Genomic DNA, 21,735 nt, shown 5'->3' on the forward strand with positions numbered 1-21,735 from the left:
AATTTCTTGTAGCAGTATGTTGTCTTCTATAGCAACAAGTTTTTTTTTATGATACTGAATTGATTTTCTAAAACACTATAGATTTTGAATTAATAGTTTACATGCAAAGATTAACTCTGTCAAATCTTTATTTAATTTGCAAAGAAATGCACTTGTGATGTCGCGGTGAGGAAATTTTCCCATCGGTTAATAAACTTGTGATGACACCGGTGTTACCGATTACACCGGACCTTTCATAATAAAAGATGATGGTCAATATATGTAGAGCGCTTTAATCATTAACATCGGATAGCTGTGTGTCTGGCCGGGCTGGACCGTCCTCAGTGTGGCGATGTCTGCAAACCCACCCGACCCGTCTTGAAACACGGACCCCGTTTTTCAAGACGGGTCGGGTGGGTTTGCAAAGTTCTTCATCAATCGAGCCTCTTAATTTTGCTTTCAAAGTGCACCACATTGCTGCATTTAACTTTTAAAATGTAAGCCTCAAAATTGTCTTTCCAAATGCATGATGTCTCAATGTTGACCAAAATAATCGCGATTATGATTTCTGCCATAGTTGAACAGCCCTAACGGATCATATTGCCAGTACACCGCCCTAATAGAAACCACTTTTGGAATCGTTGCTCATATCCCAACACACTTGACACCCGCCTCTTACAGTATGGAAATAGCGAGGAAGATACAGCCCGAGCTATCTTTGGTGTCTTCATGTTGTGTTTGTGTAAGTGTTTGAAGTGGTTAGCATGAGCCTGGTGTTAAAATAGTGGCTCTTCTGACGAGCACGTACGTGGTGGACAGCCAGAGATGCTGGCTGACAGACTGAGAGGCCGACTAAAAGTCATGTCCTTTTGATGTCAGCCAGCTTCCGAAGGGCCGCGGTGGTCGGAGGGGATTGAGGTTTCAGCGCTGGGATTCGGGGATTGTCGTGTCAGAGAGGTCTCTCTGGGGCCAAGTGTGGGCGAGTCAGCGCATGCATATTCACATTCTAAGACCAGGCAGCTACAGAAGGAAAGGCCAGTTGTCATCATCCACATCACCCCACGGTGCTCACATATAATAACCCTCAACTCGCAGAGCATGGAAGCGCTCTCACATATACGAGCATATAGGATCAGACGTTTCTAGGCCTGTTGAGATTGTTTTAGTGTCTCTATTGTGACTTGTGGGAGAGACTGGATAGATGGGCGGTTTGTTAAAGGAATGATGTTGCATGCCTCGTGCTATTTGGATACAGCTTCTAGGCAGAGATATGAGCAGATTAAGATGAAGATGGGTTAGTCACAGACAGAGATGAGTCCCTCTGTGTGAGTGTGTGCTTGATGGCCACATTGTCTGTCCCCGTGGAAATACCAGAGTTACCGAAGGGATTGCAAAAAATCAATGTGAGCTATTCATACACGGATCTAATCCTCAGATTTACTGCCATTTAATCTGTGGTTATGGCAGCGCTCTGATGGCTCTAATGCCGTCAAACAGATGTCCCTGTTCAGCCACCCAGGTTAGGCTGCACCTGGTGACACCATTGAGCCCTGGCACCGGGTGGCCCCGCTGCACATTTCATCTTCTTCCTCAGGTGGCAACTATTGTATGAAAACATGCATTATAGTGTCATGGTGCATCCGAAAGATAATCGAGCCAAATGTTTATGGCAAACATCTACGACCCCCCCGAAATCCTCTTTGGTTGAGAGTGTGATCATGCTGTGAATATATGTGCTTATCTGGATGGTTGTTGTGTGCTATTTTTGACAGCATACTCCGCTCGCCGGGCTGTTGAACAGTGCTGAGATTGCACGGACAGAGATACTTGGGTTTTTATTCACTGCACACCTGGTGTTATTTTCACATTCAAAAAGGGAGCAGACCATTTCACTTCAGAATGCAGGCTGAATTCAGGAGGCGTATTGCATCAGAAGCAGGCAGGGACTGAATAACAACAAAACAGTATCAGTTTGTACATCTGGTAAATGTCATGGGACGTTGCCTTGTTTTGTAACAGCTTTGCCATCAAGAAATAATAAGAAACCAACCTCCTTTTGAAGACAAATAGCTCAGACAAAATCCTACACATATTCATCCTACAGTGCCCTACATATTCACTTTATCTTGTCTGTAAGACAATTCATTTTCTCATCCTCATAATATTCAGAGCTACATATAATGGCAAACACATAGGCTAGAGGGGTGGGAGGAAATATCGATACAGCAATGTATCGCGATATTTTGTGTGGCAATATTGTATCGATACACGTCAAGTATCACTCTTTTATTATATAAACTATTAACCCCTTAACAATCTGACAGAAGCTATTCTGTCTTTCAGAGGTTGTAGTGGGCTCAGTCTTAAAGCTGGAGTGAAGATACTGGTATCATATGAAACTAGAAAAACCTAAGGAATCGCACACACATCTCTATTACATGTTAGATGCTTCATGCATCATGACATGTCAGCTTGTCAGGAAGAACGCTCAATAACAAGGAAAAACTGGCATGGCCATTTTTAAAGGGGTCAATATCGAGTATCGATCTTTTATTATATAACAACAACAACATATAACAATCCAACAGACACTATTCTGTCTGAACAGAGTGAAAACTGTCTTATTAGATAAAACGGATGTTGACAAACTTCATAATTTGCAGTTGAAAAAAGGTAATAAATCACCATCCATCCATCCATCCATCTTCAACCGCTTATCCGGGATCGGGTCGCGGGGGCAACAGCTCCAGCAGGGGACCCCAAACTTCCCTTTCCTTTTATATCTTATTACAATACTCAGCATATAGTAAAATGTTTAACATCGCAATAAAATTGTATTTTGACTTAAGTATTGTGATAATATCATGTCGTGGGGCCTCTGGTGATTCCCACCCCTAATGGGCTATTCTATATATTTGTCTCAACCATGTTGAAAAATGTTCCTAAATTATCCTCATCAATCATTTGGTTTTGCAACCAACCAAAATGGCAAACCATTGAATCACATGAATAGACTTCAGTAATTGATGGATGATAATTGACTAGTTTTCATGAAAAGGACACAATACGACACTGTTTCCACAAAATCAAGATGTGCAGCATCCAATACTACTCCATGACTGCAGGAGGACATAAATGCACACGTTATACACCATCCCCAGGCTGTGCAGTTAATAAAATGCCTGCATTGAAATATTGCAGATTGATAGTGTGTGTGTGTGTGTGTGTGTGTGTGTTGGGTTTCTGGGTGTTAAAGAGAGTAAATGCAGGGAATCTCTCGGTGTGCGGATGCTGAATGTGAAATGTCAATGTTATTGAACAGGTGCTGCGAGGCAGAGCTGTGATGTTTTTATTTCCAAGCTCTTGTCAAGCAAGGCAGAGAAGAGAGGGCTCATGGGATAATAGGGGGAGGGGAGGGACTATGTGTGTGTGTGTGTGTGTGTGTGTGTGTGTGTGTGTGTGTGTGTAGATGTGTGTGTATCCAGAGAGGTTTATTGAGAAGAGGGAAATGAATACTGGCTTAGAATAAATGCTCATAGAAAACGTTAACTGCGCTGTGAGGGGAGTATTATATTATTTTTCGTGCACCTTTTTTCATTCACCATGTGTTCAACATGATGCCAAATATGGCTGCCGTCTTCACCCATGCGTACACCTCTACTGTCAAGCTGTTATCACCTCGTTTGTTCCATTTGCACATCATTTATGTTTTCCCCCCCCCCTCCCTTGTCCTCTGTGTGTGTCTTCCCTTTCAGTTTTTCTCTTGCAGATTGTGTCAATACTTGTTGAGAGGCAGTGTGGCAGAGAGCTAGGAGGTGAATGCAGTCAAGGTTAGTCAACAATGCTTCGTGACACTGGAGCGCTGGCTAACACGGCGTCTGCCCTAACCCCTCCTCTCCTCTCCTCTCCTCTCCTTCCCCCCCAAAAATGTTTCTATTCCTGCCCCACCCAGTGGACCTTGATCATGTTCTCTACCTGCCCTTGCTGCTCTCAGCCTCTCCATCATCATCCTCACCCCTCGATGTGCTTCGCCTTCTCCTCCTTCCTCCCCCTCGCAGCCATCTTTCCCGCTACTTTCTGTTCCATTGGAGAGAACAAGCTCCAGCCTGTCAACACTCATTCATCCCTCAACTACTAACTCATGCTAACCCACTCCTGTGTTTGTGTCTGGATGCATTATTTCCTATGTTGTAGCATGATGGCAAGCAGTTTTAACATTTAATAGCTAAGCTTGACTATCCGGAATTATTAGAGATATATATGATTTAACTAGTCAGAATTCTTCTGAATTCCAGATAACTATAACGTCATTCTGACTAGTCAAAACAACAGTTAGAGGTGTCTGTAATTCAGTTCTGACTATCCTAAATAACAGTTGCATATATTTCAAACGTCATTATGACTAGTCAGAGTTGTTGTCATGACGTTGCTCATGCGAGGCTTCTCATTGGATATTGGCCCAACAGAACACCTGAACAGTGTCAGCAGAAGCTTTTGTTAACTCGGATAGTTCGGTAAAGTTGGAAAGATATTCACAGATTTAAACTTACCAGATCAATAACTCATAAGTTGTTAAAACACAAACGACGCCTTTTTCTAACCGTAGTGAGGTAGACAACGAGCTACAAGCTCATTTTAATCAGCCGTCCTCCGAGCTGGACGCATAACATCGGTCTCTATGTGCAGCGGGCTGTGAGACGAGTGGTTCAGGGACCGCTGTGGATCAGATAGTTAGAAAACGACATGAAATAGAAAAAGAGCTCATCATCGAGGAATCTGTGGCCAACGAGAGCTTTGTTCGCTAGAGAGTTGTGGTAGAAATTTACAGCGTATTGTAGATTCATTGTCTCCAGACACACTTTATAAACCCATACGGCTGCAGTGCAGGGCCATAGTATGTTTGAATAGCTTCCACCTCCCATCCCATCCTGCCCCCTTCTGACGTAATTACAGATATCTACAAGTCATTTCACCTATAGTCAAAACTCTAATTCTAGATATCTGTAATTACATTACGACTATCCCTAACTCCAGTTAGAGTTATCTACAACGTCATTCTGAATATTTAGATATCTAAAAAGGACAATGTAGATATCTTCAATTGAGGGGAATTACGACTAGTCAGAGTTAAATTGTAGATATCTGCAACTAAATTGTAGATATCTGTAATGAGAAACCCCATACACATGAATGGCAAAAGTAGTTTGAATCGTACTAGTCAAAATATAATTACGGATATCTAAAATTAGAGTTTTGCCTGGTCAAAATAGAATTAGGGATATCTTGAATTTGAGTTTTGACGAGGCAAAATGACGTTACAGATATCTCTGATGAATATCCTGTCTAGTTATTAAATGTTAAAACGGTTTGCCATAGTAACATTACCTGTACGCACACCAGACAGTCTTTGATAATGTGATGCTTTTAATCATTTTCATTGCGGCTTCACTTGTGATTCTTGCACTTTTAATTCCATGTGAAAATGTGATTACCGTCTTGCCATTTACTCTCCCGCCATTTAAAAAAAAAAAAAAGAGTTGCAAGAGTGAGAGCAGCGCTTATATCTTAATGTCCAGAGCAACGGCGGAGAATCCAGTCACGATACAGAAGGAGGAGGGATGGGGGGGGGGGAGGCTGCAGTTCAAAGCCGACTAGCAGGTTACTTAATGAGTTTGGTAATTGGCTCGCTGTAGCCTCCGCGCATCCCTGCCCTCCTGCTGCTGATGTGTGCAGGAACAGGGAGTAGCGCTCTACGGCTCCTCGCACTCCCTCCCCTCGCTCAGTCTTTCCTTCCCTCACGCGACCCATCCATCTTTCTTCCCCTCCATCCATCCATCCCTCTTCCAACGAGCTGACTTATGGAGCTAACGCTGCACCGAGCCTCCTCTCGTCTGCCCCCCCCCACTTGTTCCTATTATAAAGACACCGTTAGCACGTTAGCTTTCCACTCTGCCATGTCGAATATCAACGGCCTACCTCTCATCTCTCTCCCACTTGTTCGCTATCTTTTACACTCACTTCCCACCACACACACACACACACACACACACACACACATCTATTATATGTGAGATGCTTCATGCATTATGCAGAATCTGTGCATCCAAACAAGCAATTTGCAGAATTTCCAGCTCACCACTTCTGCGTCGTAATTCTCCGTGTGTCCACACAACAACAAGCGTAATGAGAAACGCACTTCCATGCTCAGTTGATTCATAAGTCCAAACAATAAAGACAAAAGAGTAGCTCGGCTTGCCATGTAATCATAAATGACACCTAACATATTATTCTCCGATTTCAGCGCATTATCTCCTCACCAGAGACATCAAAGGGACAGCTATTCTTCTGTTGTAATAACGTGCGGTAGAGGGGGGGGGAATCGGCGTCAAATCTGGTTTAAATCTCATTAACTCACGAAGCAAATTATACTGATAATAGTGGGAGAGAGAAAAAAAAATCAATGACCTTCACGGTTTAGTTGTAATTGAGAGTTTTGAGTGTGGATTGTTTATTGCTTTGTTTGTTTATAACAAGCCTGTAGATTTAATGCCTTCGGGGATCTGCACTAGTGAGGCTAACCTAATATATATTCTGGCTAATGAGCAAGCTTCCTACCTTCCTACCTATTCCCATTAATTTCCATTTTGTACCTTTAAAACAAGCCATAAATAAAGCCTGCATGCATTAGCAGCCGTCTCCAGTTGCAAGACTGCTGCCAAGCTTTTTATCTACTCCCACAGTTGAGCGGTTGAATCTGAACGCTGTAGGGGTTGGGAGGCCAACGCACGGCTAAGTGGCTCCTCTTGACCTCGGCACTGATCTCCCAACTGTCTGCTCCGACTGCACACAGACACATTTTACCCGTTCGCTCCCACAAAAAAAACAAAAAACAGTCTAATCTCGTAACACACAGCCTCGGCACCCCCCCGCCTGCACGCTGTCTTTTTGAATCCTTCCCTCACCGCACCCCGGTGTTGACACGTTGACCGTACATTTGAGATTACTTCTCTCTGCTACAATTCATGCCAAATTGGGAGAAAAAAAAAAAAAAAGGAATGTGAGGAAAGCGAAAGCTTGAGAATCTTGTTCCTCTGACCTATAACGGATGTGCTTATTCTAGTTATCACTATCTATCTGTAAACTAGATGGCTGAATCATTAGCGTACACACACAGAGAGCAGCCGAGTGTGACCAGAGGAGAGTAATTGATTTCTGAAGAAGCGTCGCTACTGGAGGAGCTTTGTGAGCCATATTGAGCATCTTAAAGCGGCAGTAGGCAGAATATTTTTGGCATCATTGGGCAAAAAAATCCATAGTAACCTTTCAGCACATTGTAATTCAAGTGCTCTTAGAGATGACTAGACTTCTGCACCTCCTCATGGCTCTGTTTTCAGGCTTTAAAAAATCTAGCCCGTGACGGGTGACGGGTCATTTCAGAGAGAGAGAGAGAGAGAGAGCGTTCCTGTTCATTCAACAGAGGAAGCTGTAAATCACTCGTGATTAAACTGGGGACACACCGAGCCGACATCAATGACCTAGCAGGGACGAAGGCCACCAGTTGTGTCGCCTCACGTCTCCTTTGTCTTGGCCAAAAAGTTGCACTCGAACACACCGCATCTGCGCCTGCGTGACAAGAAATAACTCTCAACACCAGCAGACGCAGGTAGTCTGTATTCGTCATTCAAAAAGGGAAAGACGGCGCATGTAAAAGCGGTTGTTATGATACATACATGAAACAAAACAAAGCGGCGTTTAAGCTGAACAGCTAATCAGAGTGATTTCTCTCACTGACGGGCACCGCTGCTGATTCAACATGCTGAATTGGCCGAAAAAACTACAACACGGGCAGACTAGAGCCGACGGTGTGGGACACACCGAAAAAACTCTTGGTGTATCAGGACCTAAACGGTCAAACTAGGCAACGCTGATCAATTATGAATCCATATTCTGTTATTGTAATGTCTATTTATTGCGTAAAATGTTTCCAGAAACATCTTGTAGTGTAATGAGTTTCTCATTTTACAGCTAAACAGTACACTACAAGATGTTTCTGAAAACATTTGAGGAGAGAAATAGGCATTACAGTAACAGAATATTGATTCTTATTTGATCAGCGCTGCCTAGTTTGACCATTTGATCGGAGTTTGTGAGTGATTGACAGCTGCTCAGAGATGGCACGGCTCCACATCGGCTCTGATTGGTTGTTTTCCTCCGGTCTGTGAAATCTTGTCCATTAGGAGCACTGCTGTCGGGATATAGTGACCGTTTTATAAAAATACCCTTTTTTTAAAAAAATCACATTTGCTCCAATCTGCCTACTCCAGCTTTAATATGCATGTCATGAATTATAGTGTTTTACACCGTCTCCACCTCCTCTTTTAGCACAGCAACAGCATGTAGCTGCACCTCCGCTGTGTGTCCATAGGGTGGCAGTGTATGGAGGTGAGACCGCCATGTGCTCTGTGTGTGTGAAATGGAGCAGTCACTGGCTATATGAGCAGATTAGCTCAGAGACAGTAACCACACAGGAATCACACACCCCAACCGCCACTCTCTCTCTCTCTCTCTCTCTCTCTCTCTCTCTCTCTCTCTTTCATGATCAACGACCCCCATTTGCCTTGACTTTTAAACACATTTTCACCCTGCCGTAGTTGGATTTTACTAACTGCTTCCAGAGCTAAACATCACACACACGCACACGTACTGTTTGTTTATCTTGCTGCGTCTTTGTTCACAAAAAGGATTTGCCTGCAATGTAAACTTCCTCTTTTCGGCCACAGCCTGCACTCTGTCTCTCTCTCTCTTTCTCTCTTCTGTGGAAATACAGTCTCATTCCTCAGAGTCTGTTCTCTCAGAGCAGCCACGGCGAGGCTGAACTGCTCTTTTATTCAGATGAATGAGGCCCTGTTTAGCCCGGAGAATCAGACAGACACAGACGGTCCATGTGAGAGCTTGAAGAATGTCTGTGGCAAAAAAAAAAAATCCAGGCTCAGTGAAAAAGCATCTAAGTTATTACACGTCTGCATTTGTTTGCGTCTGTTTACACTTTCTGTATGTGAGTTTTACAACCATGCAGGGTTGGTTTGTCTGGTTCGTAAGCATTTCACACGCTGACCTTCTTTTACCTGAGCTTCTAATGGAAGCCATCGTCAGTGTGAGCTCCTATTGAAAGCAGTTTTTAGCTCATATACTATTTCAAAATCTGCAAATGACAAACAATGAAAGGTGGTCGCGCTCATCCAAAACCGCAGTAGGCCAGTGCTGGACCAGCAGAAGAAAGCAATGAAAAACTTAGAAGAAGGTCCGCACACTGTAGCTCCCTTTATGTGCAATTTATTGGCACATCTTAGTGAGTGACGTTTTCGTGCACCAGCTCTTCTTCAGACTTAATAAATCTGCACAGAGACGACATCTTAACAGGTAAACGCTCTGGTCAAATGATACCGCCAGAGACCCAAGTATCCCACATATAATCAAATGTAACGTTACATGTATATTAAGAAAAACCTATATATACATAGTATACAACCATTTATCAATTCATAATATAGGAAAGTACTGTAACACTTCATTTTACAGGTCATGGGTCAATTAGGTGATAATTAGCAAGTAACTTATTTGAAGTTTCTTTGGAATTACTGCCAAATTACCCCAATATTTACCTCAAAATGTATCGAAAATTACTTTATTATAAACATAATTTAATAATTATATGCTAAGATAGCATATAATGGTTGAAATAGGGCCCTTAGGCTTGAGAAGCGACTGAGCGCTGCTCTCCATCGGAGGTGGAAAACCAAAACTAATAGAAGACACTTCTGATCAGGCACAAATGTAACCTGGTAGCTAAGAATTTCAAATAAGTTATTTGCTAATAAATTTAATTTATTAAATAAATTATCAGCTATTGGGAAATGGCGGAATATGATTATTAAATAATGTTTATAATAAAGTAATTTTGAGGTGAATATTGGGGTAATTTGGCAGTAATTCCAAAGAAATTTCAAATATGTTACCTGCTAATTATCACCTAATTACCATGACCTGTAAAATGAAGTGTTACCGTGCTTTTCTATATTATGAATTGATAAATGTTTGTATATGAATTGTTGTATATATTCTCGTATGCTATGTATATATGAGTTTTTCTTGTTAATGTTACGTTTGATTATATGTGGGATACTTGTGTCTCTGGTGGTATCATGTGACCAGAGCGTTTACCTTTTTAAGATGGCGTCTCTGTGCAGATTTATTAAGTCTGAAGAAGAGCTTCTGTTCGAAACGTCACTCACTAAGACGTGCCAATAAATTGCACTTAAAGGGAGCAACAGCGTGCGGACCTTCTTCTACGTTTCTTTCAAAGTCTGCAAATGAGCAATCAGGTTTTGCTGTGTTTCCTAAAGAGAGAATGCTGTGATTTCCTCTCGCTAACATTTGATCAATTTGTCTGCCAGGTGGCAGATACCTCCATCTGGAATAAGCTTATTCTTCTTTTCTTTTTTTTTAATATGCAATAGTTTTAAACCAAATGGCTGCAGCAAGCAAGTTTCCCTCTCTCCGGAGTAGCTTGTGTAGCTTGGCAAAGAGATCAGACATATGTAGCCTACAAGTGTCTTGGTTTTCAGAGTGTAGCGAGGCTGCCAAATGTGACTGTGAATAGCTATGTAAACAAGATAGCTATGCGAGGCTAGACCTTGCAATGATTGCCTAAAGTGAAATGCCATTCCTCGGCTTCTTTCACTTTTTTACAACTGTGTTAATGATCGCAAATAAAGGCTCGCTAGGTAGCAGGTTAATTACTAGCTGTCTGTTTGGATTGTCTCCAGAGGAAGTCTTGATTTTCACTTTGTCACCATAATAGAGCTGTTTGCTTGTGTAGAGAAAAGCTTTAAAGAAAAGTGTTCTTAAAAGGTCCTTTTTTCTCTATTTTTAGTTAATGAAATTTGTGCTCTGTGGAGTGCTGTTCTTTTTAGCTAAAGCCTTGAATCTTCACATCCACATTAATGATATTTAGTTGAGTAATTTCCTCGAGTTACTTTGTTGGGAGATTGGAGAGGATTGTTTTATTGCTTCCCCCTCTTCTCTCAACCCCCTCCAGGCAATGTTTTAATTAGTCGTGTAAGACCCGATTTTCCCTTTGGATTCCCCCAACTTGTAAAGTGCTCTCTTAAGAATCCGTGAAGGCTAAAAGGGGCAATGAATGATTTGAAGTTTTTTTTTTTTGCCTGCCAGCCAGCAGTGAAGGGGGGGAGGAAGTATGAGGAACAGTAACTTCAAGCAGCAGTCACACAGAGGCTTTGTTCTTTATGGATTTGTGGCGAGGAGAGAGAGTCGCTGCTTTAAAGCCCCATCTGGAAAAGCGAGTTTTTAATATGAGAAGAAGAACAGCTCCTGTAGATAATACCTGGTGAAACAGTCTCAAGGTTTCTTTTTTTTTCCTTCCTCGTATTATGTTTTGGCAGCAGGGAAGTTAGCTTGTTACACTGTAGAGATTTAGGCCCTGTTCACACCTGGTATTAACACGCGTCCTGAGTGATCCGAACACAATTGGACAGCTTAAAGTAAGTCTGTTCACACCTGGCATTAGAATGCGTCTCCACATGCATCACGATATTATATATATATATTATATAGGAGACTGTCTGAACGCTGTGGGGGAACGAACTCTCCGTCCAGTCTGCTTTTGTTTCGCTCTGCTAATCGACACCTTCGGTCGATGCCGTCATAATTAAATGCTTCAAGTGTCCACATATAAACTTCGGTTGAAGAGTGTCGGCATACAGTTTGACACAAAACGTTGTCAGTTGAGCTTGACTATCATGAGCTACTGCTGTTTGGTGTACCGAAAGAATGTTGCGAACCGAACCAAGCGTCCTGTACTGAACGGTTCAGTTCGAATACACGTACCGTTGCACCCCTAATTCGCATACACACTGCTAAAAGAATGTGGCCATATGTGGCCCAGACCACCTCTGAATGTGATCTGAAAGATCGGATCTCAAGGCGTCTTGAGTGCGTTCGCACCTGTTCTCAGAGCTGTCCACTTGTGATCCGATCACTGAGGACTCATGTTAATACCAGGCCTGAACAAAGTCTTTGTTCTTTATGGGTTTGTGGCGAGGAGAGAGAGTCGCTGCTTTAAAGCCTCATCTGGAAAAGCGAGTTTTTAATATGAGAAGAAGAACAGCTCCTGTAGATAATACCTGGTGAAACGGTCTCAAGGTTCAATCTAGCACATCCGTTTTTATTTTTTTCTTCCCCTCCTCGTATTATGTTTTGGCAGCGGGGAAGTTAGCTTGTTACACTGTAGAGATTTAGTCATGTGTTAAAGTCTTCTGAAGAACACCCCCCACCACCACCGCCACCGCCGCCACAACCTAACCCTCCTTTTTGGTTTACAAGTCTGTTTTTCTTCTCTCAATCCCGTTTTCCTTCAACTTGTCTGCTCATCCCTGGTGAATGTATTAAATGAAGTTACTAGATATGAGTGCTTAAGAGGCCAGGGCCTCTGAGGCTTGCCAAGTCTCTCACAGGCTTGGCTCAGTCATCCATGTCGCTTTTTTTTTTTTTTTTTCTCTCCTGTTGTTTCAGCTACTGGCTTGTATTGTATTCTCTCTTTCTCTCTGAGTGGCTTGTTTTTCCTCCAGTGTGGAGAAATCAGGCTAAAGCAAACAGTGTGTGTCAGGCGCAGCTTTTGTTAAGTATTCATTTTTAATGAGCGTAAGTGGCTACAGAATCCTATAAACCATAAATGGAGTAGTCAGACCAGGGAGGGGTGATGAGAGAGGGGGTGGGGGCCGCGTTGGCCTTTAATTCACTGGCTGTCTTGCAGTCTTTTTGTTTAGCAACACTTGTACTAATTATGTTTGATGTGGATGAAGAAAACAAAATGATAGTTTGTGTTGCTTTATTCTTTCTCCCTCATATATACGCCCCCTCTGGTTTTGTACAAGTTCCCTTTTAATGATGGTTGCAGAGAAATGTGTCTCTTTTTAAAGCAGCTCTGTTAGATTTCATTTCCTCTGAATTCGGAAGATCGGCGCCACCAAGTAACCAGTTTTTGTTCCGTCGGGATGGAAGGCAGCGTAGCTGGGGGTGCTCAGGGAAAAGGTATTGTGATGGGCTGTTTGAATGCTGAGCAGAATTGAATAGACACAGTCAGCTTCCCAGATACATGCTTAGGCCTGTAGAATGTGGAGTGCTTTGCTTGTAACTGCACCGGTTGTCTCCTTTCATTATCGGTTAATGGTGCCCAACTTGACAGAGCCATGTGATAAACAGAGGAGCTGTGAAATCCTGGAGGTGGAGTTCTCGTCTGCCTGATAATGGGATCTCATCTGCCGGGGAGGGGGAGCCCGCCCCGCCAGCCAATCCAGCTTTACTCTGCCTTCACAGAGAGGATTCACTGCACTCGCCCTTCACTGCCAGAGTTGCCAAGTCTGCTTATTAGAAGCGACTTTGTGGGCTTGTTTTCCTGGAAAGTCGTCTATAACCGTCTAGTTTTCCCTGTTGCGGGATCCATACACAACCCCGATCTAAATCTAGATTTAATCTTGTAAAATTATGAACTAAAAATGGACACAAAAATTACATGAAACATTTAATTTCAAGTTTATAACAAGAAAAATGTGAAGTTACAAACTAAAAATGGATGCAAAAATTATATGAAACGTTTAACTTTAAGTATATAACAAGAGAAATGTAAAGTTACAAGATAAAAATGGATGCATAAAGGACAGAAACGTTCAATTTTAAGTTTATAACAAGACAAATGTAAAATCACAACCTAAAATTGGATGCAAAAAATTACATGAAGTGTTCAACTTTCAGTTTATAACAAGAAAAATGTAAAGTTACAAGCTAAAAATGGACACAAAAAGGACAAGGAGCGTTCAACTTTAAGTTTATAACAAGAAAAATGTAAAGTTCCTGGCTAAGACAGCAGAGATTCACTCCAACTTAAGCCTCACAATACTGGAAATGCTGGCTGGGTTCTTCTTGTGTAACACATGATTTTTTGTTTTAACACTGTGATTGAGCATCAGAAACGGAGATGTAAATCTCGCTATCTTGGATCCTCTGGATGTTTGTGTGACTCAGGAAAGGGGGCAGACTGTGTGTGCAAATATCATAAACACTGACCTTGTGAAATGTATACATACTGTGATAAGGGAGGAGCCGTGGCCACCGAGGTGTTAGGTTACTATGTGGAGGAGGACTTCTCAAGACAGTTGCCTCAGGAGCTGGAGGAGGTTTTACCAGCACTTTATTGTTGTTGAACCCCCCCACCCTCCTCCTCCCTCTGCTATTGAAACGAAGACGACCAACATGGTCTTGTAGCAGCACACAATGAAAGAGCCCCTGCACACAACCCCCCTCCCTCAACTCAATTGATATTGATCCTCACTGCCCGTCTCTCCTGCTGCCTGTGTTTGTGCAAAAAGAGCCCAATGCTCAAAGTATTTACTTTAGCTAATTGGATTTTGACAGTGATCCAATATCATGTTTAAGACAATGAAAATGTGTCAAGCTAGTGAAATCATCCTTTTCATTTAATGCAGTCCATCTTTTTTTCACGCTATATGTGTCAGATTCCTTTTCATTGGTGGTAGGGCTGCAACTAACTATTATTTTCATTGTCCATTAATCTGTCAAATATTTTCTCGATTAATCGATTAGTTGTTTGGTCTTGTGGAAAAAATGGTGAAAGATGTGGATTAGTGTTTCTCAAAGCCCAAGATGACGTCCCAAAATGTCTTGTTTTGTTCACAACTCAAAGATATTCAGTTTACTGTCACAGAGGAGTAAAGAAACCAGCGCTTCGTCCGAAATCGCATACTATGCTCTACATACCGTTCAACATACTTTACTAATTTACATCGTCACTTCCTGAGAACCTCCTTGCCGGTTGGAGACGAGTAACCATGGTAACCTGTGCCAACCTTGTGTTACCAAAACGACGGTTTGTTAGAATCATGCAGTTAGCATGCTAACTTCCTTACAATGATCACGCTAACACGCTGATGTTTAGCAGATGAATATATATTTATTTATATATATATTTATTTATTTATATATATATATATATATACAGATTTATTTATTTATTTATATATATATATTTATTTATTTATATGTATATATTTATTTATTTATATTATTTATTTATTTATATATATATACAATGTGCACCATCTTAGTTTAGCATGTTAGCATGTTAACTTCCTTATATTGATCACGCTAACATGCTGATGTTTAGCAGTTATATATATATATAATAAGGGTAATCAGGCATAATGATAATGTGATAATGGCATTTCAAACACTAAGACCTACATAAGAGAAATATACCGTGAGATCTCAGTCCACACTAGAACCAGGATCACATCTGATGTGATGTTCAGGCTCTCAAATATTACTAATGGATTATATTCACATTATCATCCCTGCTTGTATTTTCTGCCTTTTTTTAATGGGGTGGGGGGATGACTAATTAATTCATTATCCAAAAAATGCAAATGAGCTCCACAAGCCTGAGCAGCATGTATTCTCCAGCAGATGTATAATATATATACATATAGCTAATGTTTTCAGATCTAAATCAGCAGCAGCAGCAACCTCTATTTAAGAGCATCATTTAATTAATTAATTATTAATTAATTTATCAATCATTAAAACGCCTCATTGCTGTGTGGCTCTAATTAAGCCATTATTAACAACAACTACTACTATAGCTTTTCATTGTGTTTCATTGTGTCTCTGTAGTGTTTCAGTCACATCCCCCATAATAAGCATTGATCTGTTGGTGATGGTGATGGTGGGTCTCCTCCAACCACCACCTCCTCCTCCTCCACCATCCACCATCCACCTCCACCCTTTTGTCCCTGACGACTATTTGAATCCAGTCCATGTTTTTGTTTCGCTCGGATTTTCTCTCTTTCTTTTTGTGTGTGTGCGTGTGTGTGTGTGTGTGTGTGTGTGTGTGTGTGTGTGTGTGTGAGTGTGGTCGGGGTAATTCTCCTTCACTAGTGTGTCTGGATAAAGAAAGACTAGGTCAGCCATGTGGATGCGTCTGTTGAACAGCTGAAGAGGAGGAGGAGGAGGAGGAGGAGGAAGAGGGGGAGCGATAGGGAGAGTGTGTGTGCATAGGAAAGAGAGAGAAGAAGAAGAAGAGAGAGAGAGAGAGAGAGAGAGAGAGAGAGAGAGAGAGAGAGCTGAGTGTGTGTGACTGTGTGTGTGAGTGTGTGTGTGTGGAAAAAGGAAGCAGAGCCTGTAAACGGCGCTGTGTTACTTTTCATGTGGACTCTATCCTCGACAACAACCAAACACGACCAAAAGGGAATAGCAGCTTTTTTTCCGAGATACAGAGGGTTTTTTTGCGCGGTGCGTAAATCAGTAAAGTGAAACCGTCTTTTGTTGAAAGCAAGTGCTCGCCCGAGCTCGGAGGAAAAAAACCGGAGGGGGATAAAAAAGAAAGGAAAAAAAAAAAAAAGTGTCCGTGTGCGTGTTCGCCGCGTTTTGTCCCGGTTCTTGGATTTGGCCCCCGGCTCTGGTGGGTCATCTCCGGGCAAAGGATCGCGTTTTTTGAACTTGTTTGCAGAGGTCTGTGGGACTCCAAGAAATCACCAGACTGGCGGGTGAGTAGTTGAATACAAAAAAAGATTGCAGGACGGTTGTGGTTGGAGGAAGAGGAGGAGGAGGAGGAGGAGGAGGGTGGTGCAGACAACAGCAATGTGTGCCTGATAAATAAATACATGGCATATATATATAGGGATGAGGAAAAAGCCTGGTGTCCACTTTAGACTTTGAGCTACAAAAAAGTGTCCCTAATTGTGTTTGTAGTTGGAAGTAGGAAGCGTGTGTGACCTCGAGTCAAATGTTTTTTGAGTGCTGGAAGTTGGCTGCATTGTTGTAAAAACTTGGCTCTCTTGTGGACTAGCAGACCCCTCAGGCAACCTCCATGACCTGGCCCAGCCTGCAACAAGGCTTCAGCAGCTCAGGCTGAATAATGAAGTAAACAAAATGATGCCCAGAAACATGCAACAAAGATGTAACAAAAAAAAACTACTTGTGTGTGTGTGTGTGTGCGAGCAATCATCCAGGAAAGAAAAGTTTAATTTATATTTATTTAACCTCTAAAGCCCTAGGGTGCTTGAAGGTGTGGTTTGCACTAGTCAGACATAAACAAAATAAATCAAGAATAGCTCCACAACTGCCAGGTCTATATGCATGATGTTGGTCTCTGTGGATAGGTAAGACTTCAGAGAATTCACCCCCAGTGTGAGTAACATTGTGACTGTTACTATGCCTGAGTAAATTGTGATGAACCAAAAGACATGGCCTAAACATTTTTCTACATTAGACAGTGGATAAAACCATTATAGCAATGAGATGCCACTGAATTCATTCAGCAACTCCTTCACTACAACTGTGCCAAAGCAGATATAAATAACACAAAGTCGATTCTACAAAGGTTTTAGTGAGGATAGGACCAGGAGGACTCTCCATTTGGCCACTTGGATTCCCAAAGTGCGCCAAATGGGTTTTCTACCTCTTGAAAGGGAATCTGGCTATAAAATACTACTGATATCCCCTACAGGAGGCGATGTGCAAACAATGGAGCCTTTGGCTATGACATTTACCCTGTGCATCATCATATTCTACCATTGTGCACAGTATAACATCAATAAAAAACAACTAAATTGTATAATTTTGATGCCAAATGGAGTCGTTTTATTAGAATAATGAAATATGATCAAGTAAAACTAAACAAATAATCCAAGAATCCAAAGTACAGATTATTCCCACAAAGATTCAATATCTGTTCAAGCTCTCTTTCAAGACAGGATATAATAAAGATCAGGGATCATCAAATCCATCAGGCGTATCATTATCTTGGAGAATTAGAGCAGCCTGTTCCATTGATAGCAAGTTCATAAAGTCATTGCACCAGTTCTCCATGCTGAAACAGTTTGGTTCAGTTTATTAATATAATCTGCTTGGCTGCTGGGAAAGGCCAGGGCTATAATACTGTGAACAATTTTTGGTTGTTCAATGGCCGTTTTCACACTAGGGCTGCACACGTAATGAAATATTAATCGCGATGACGATTTTGGCGTCCCACAATTAAATAAGCACGATCAACTGATGTTTAAAATACTCATAGAAAACTCCGCTGCACTTCAAATCAAGCGTATTGCTGCATATATTACTCATTTTGACTGTTAAAACGCACTGAGTTCAGGTGAAGAACCTTATTTTAAGTCTTATATTGAACATTAGCAGGAATGTAGCACAACATGGAAGTGAAAGCAGTCTGTTTATTTAAATATCTGGCTATAATCATGCAGCCCTACCTCGTATACAAGTTACCGGATAAGGTTTGATATCTACATGAAGAAAAACATGACATGTTTTCAGTCATCTCTGACCAAAAGTGCTTAACAAGAGGACACAACAAATGCATCAGTATCTACTCCACAACCAGCACAATGTGGATAATACGCATAGGATCCTAATGAGTCTGTAGCACATAAATTTTGACTGGGTGGGATTTCCCCACATAAAAAAAGGGTTGGATTTACAGCCTTGCTCGTGTCATAAATTGATTATTGGACTGTAATAATGGAAAGAAGTTGAGTGTTTTTGAGGGAATGGTAGGGGGGCTGTCATGTGCCGGAGACCGGCTGAACCAGCAAACTGTTGAAGGACCACCAAATTAACTTGACTTCCCCCCCTTCAGAGCACCCCAGAGGCTATGAACTCTGGCCCGAGCACATGCGGCTCTCGCTGCGGGAGGGGGGGAGATCTGTGCCTGTTGTTGAAAAGAGCAAGGGGGGCTGATGGTGGTGTGTGTGTGTTTTAGGAAGGGGGGGCAGCTTAGGATTTGAAAGCAGACTACAGTTATTTGTCTGAAAGGCGGCTTATCTAATGTTTTCCAGTTATAGTACAGAAGTGGGGGAGGAGGGCTTGTTTACTTAAATCAACGTAAAATTGGTTATAGTGAGAGTTCATGTGACTCCAGTCAGAAGCTGAATCAGACGGTTTGTGGCCACATAAGCACAAAGAAAGCTTCAGCCCTGAAACTAGATACAAATCAAGGAAGGAGGGGGGTGGGGGGGTGATTGCCTTCAATCTCCGCCATATAAAAACAGTCCCTTCCTGAAATCCTCCCCCCTGCTGCTGCATTTTTTCACCCAGCTATTACATGGACTCAGATGTTGCATTGCTAATTGTGAGGAGCTAATCTCCAGCATGCCCAGCTTCCTGTGGCATTTTTTGTGTGTGTGTGTCCCCCTCCTCTGCTAGCTGAGAAGTGACCTCTAGCTTAATGATTCAGATGTGATTAATCCACTTGAGTGGGACGACGCTGCAAACGGGCCTAATGTATGGCACACACACACACACACACTCACACACACACACACACACGCACACACATGCACCGCAGATAATGGAAGGGTTGTTGGAACATAAAGGACATTTGCTCCACCTAAAAAAAATGGAACTCCTGAGGCTCATTCGGTTTTAAAAAGTCACACGAACGTGAATGTGAGACGTTGTATAAGTCATGAGGTGCAATAAAAAGTTAACAGTTGGTTGTGTTTCGTAGTGTACTGCCAGCTGGTGCGCTCTATAATCTTAAAAGGCAGTGATCTTTGATTTAGATGTCATTAACAGATGGGAGTGTGAAGATTTTACAGACTTTGCTTCCCTTTTTTTATTGATGATTTTCAGGCGAGGTCACTCGCCAGGTGAGTCTATTTGCGTTATTATCGCGTTAACTTTGACAGTCCTAGTAAATATCCCACACTACGTGTCTTAAAAAAGGCGGTTGCTAGCAAGTGGCTAAATGAGACTACAAGACGTGTCTTTAGCTTAGTGGTGGTGATGATGCGAAGTCGTGACAGTGTTGTAGTCCGTTTATAGCCTAACGTTAGCTTTTTACTGCTGGCGATTGCATTTACGCTTCAAAAATCATAAAAGTGGTGTTCATTTGTGGAGATTATCTTGCTGAACAAAGTGTGCAAGTATCATAAACGTTTGTTTGCCACAGAGTTTATTTTCTGCAATAATCTAAAACCCAGTGGAACAATCCCATTGGCTTTTTGTGGAGGGAACCAGGGCGATGCTAACTTCCTGTTTACAAAAATACGTCATCCCAGGAGCACTCAACTGGCTGTAAATATGGCGGCGTAAACAAGATGAGGTTTGAGTCTGTTTCTGGTTGAGAGTTTTTACGCCATACATGTTTTTGTTTCTGTTGTTTGGTGGTCACTGAATCGAGTGGCCCGTCTCTCTGAAATGGTAACCAGTAGCGTGACAGATTGTGGTTGTGTGGATGACGTGCACTATCATGTGGGAAAACTTGCATGGCTTGTTTTTTTTTTCTTTTTCCGAACAACTCCAACATTTAAAAATGTCGTCTTCCTCACTTCCCCGGAGGTTAGGATATCCATTTAGTCTCACTACTTGTGGAGTGCACAAAAGAGGAAGTGGTCAGACCTCTTAATGGAGTTGTGCATAAGAGCCTTAGTTGTTCCGCAGTGTGGGATTCGTATGGAAGAGAGAGCACTGAAGGGTTTCACGGTTAGAAGACTGCTATCAGATGAGAATATAGCAGTCTTAATCTTAATTATGCACACCACCGTACCACTGTCGGTATCATTTCACATCATCTCTGTTTGCAGTGCCTCGTACCAGTGTGTTTGTAGGAAATTAAATCTGATGTGCAATTTGATCTGGGTCTGAGTCCGCAGTCTGCGTTGTTGATTCATGTAAACCAAGGGAATCATAGTAGCGGCGGCGTGTGAGTCACCCCCCCCCAACCCCCTCCCCTCCTTCATAAACACAAGTCTCACCGCTGACAAGGTACAGAGTGAGAGCTGGTAAACATTCAGCTCACATACAGGCAGGCGCGTGAATGAGTGTCACCTCTGAGGAATCTGAGGGGCGATATCCGGATCAAAGAGGCTGTTTCCGACCATACACAGAGAGAGATGCTTCATAGAGTGAGGCTGTAACGGCTGTCTAGCTGCTCAGAGGCGGCCGGATGTTTGACAGGGCATTGGAAAAACGTTATTTAATCTGCTCGCATGATGGCCCTCACTGGGATTGCACCACGCTGCGATTCTGCCCCCTTTTTTTCCTCCCCATGTCAGGATGATGGCAGTTTGCTGGCTGGTAGAAAAACACTGGTTGTTGGTGTGTTGTTTTATTTTTACGGCATGATGTAATGCATTAAGAATCGGAGAAATTGTAATTGATGCAATGTTGGCGGGCCTCTTTATTGTCTTTCTAATGAGTAAGTCTACTGGGGTCTTTTCCATTGAGGTAATAAGAGTCTGAATGACTCAACTGTATCTCACTGTAATTACAAAGAAATGACCCAATTGTTATTATAATAAGCTATATAAATGGAAACAGATGTGATGTTTGACCCATTAAAAACAAACTGTTTGTAAGGTGCCGATCAGATAAGCGAAGGTAAATTACAACTCTTTGTGTGAACGTGGCTTGACTGCATTAGTGCTGGGACGATTCATTTATCTCCTGAGTCAATACTGGCAAGATACTTGAGTGCTGATTAGATATGTATTGCGATTTGTTGTGATTTTTGTTAACTTTTTTAACACTAGACTATGGGGAAAAAGTTGATTCATACACTTCTAGGGACTTTTACTTTGGAAAATATCTAAATTAATACAGTAAAAATGTTTGATTTTCAGCATGTATGTAGTCAGTGATGTCCTGAAG

General features: G+C 42.0%; 1 protein-coding gene across 4 annotated transcripts in view; it reads left to right on the forward strand.

Annotated features, from left to right (window-relative positions):
- rerea (arginine-glutamic acid dipeptide (RE) repeats a) overlaps window positions 1–21,735 on the forward strand; it is a 186,744-nt gene that overhangs the window by 38,293 nt on the left and 126,716 nt on the right. For 2 of the 4 annotated variants that reach the window (XM_037772956.1, XM_037772953.1), the window contains exon 2: window positions 3,735–3,809. The exons of 1 other annotated variant lie outside the window; for it this stretch is intronic. The gene's annotated coding sequence lies outside the window, so the exon portion shown is untranslated. Of the gene's footprint in view, window positions 1–3,734; window positions 3,810–15,966; window positions 16,617–21,735 lie in introns of those variants that run through there. One more of the 4 variants, XM_037772954.1, reaches the window with a different exon arrangement.

The sequence above is a fragment of the Sebastes umbrosus genome, chromosome 6, assembly GCF_015220745.1.
Source record: "Sebastes umbrosus isolate fSebUmb1 chromosome 6, fSebUmb1.pri, whole genome shotgun sequence".
NCBI classification, from domain to species: Eukaryota; Metazoa; Chordata; class Actinopteri; order Perciformes; family Sebastidae; genus Sebastes; species Sebastes umbrosus.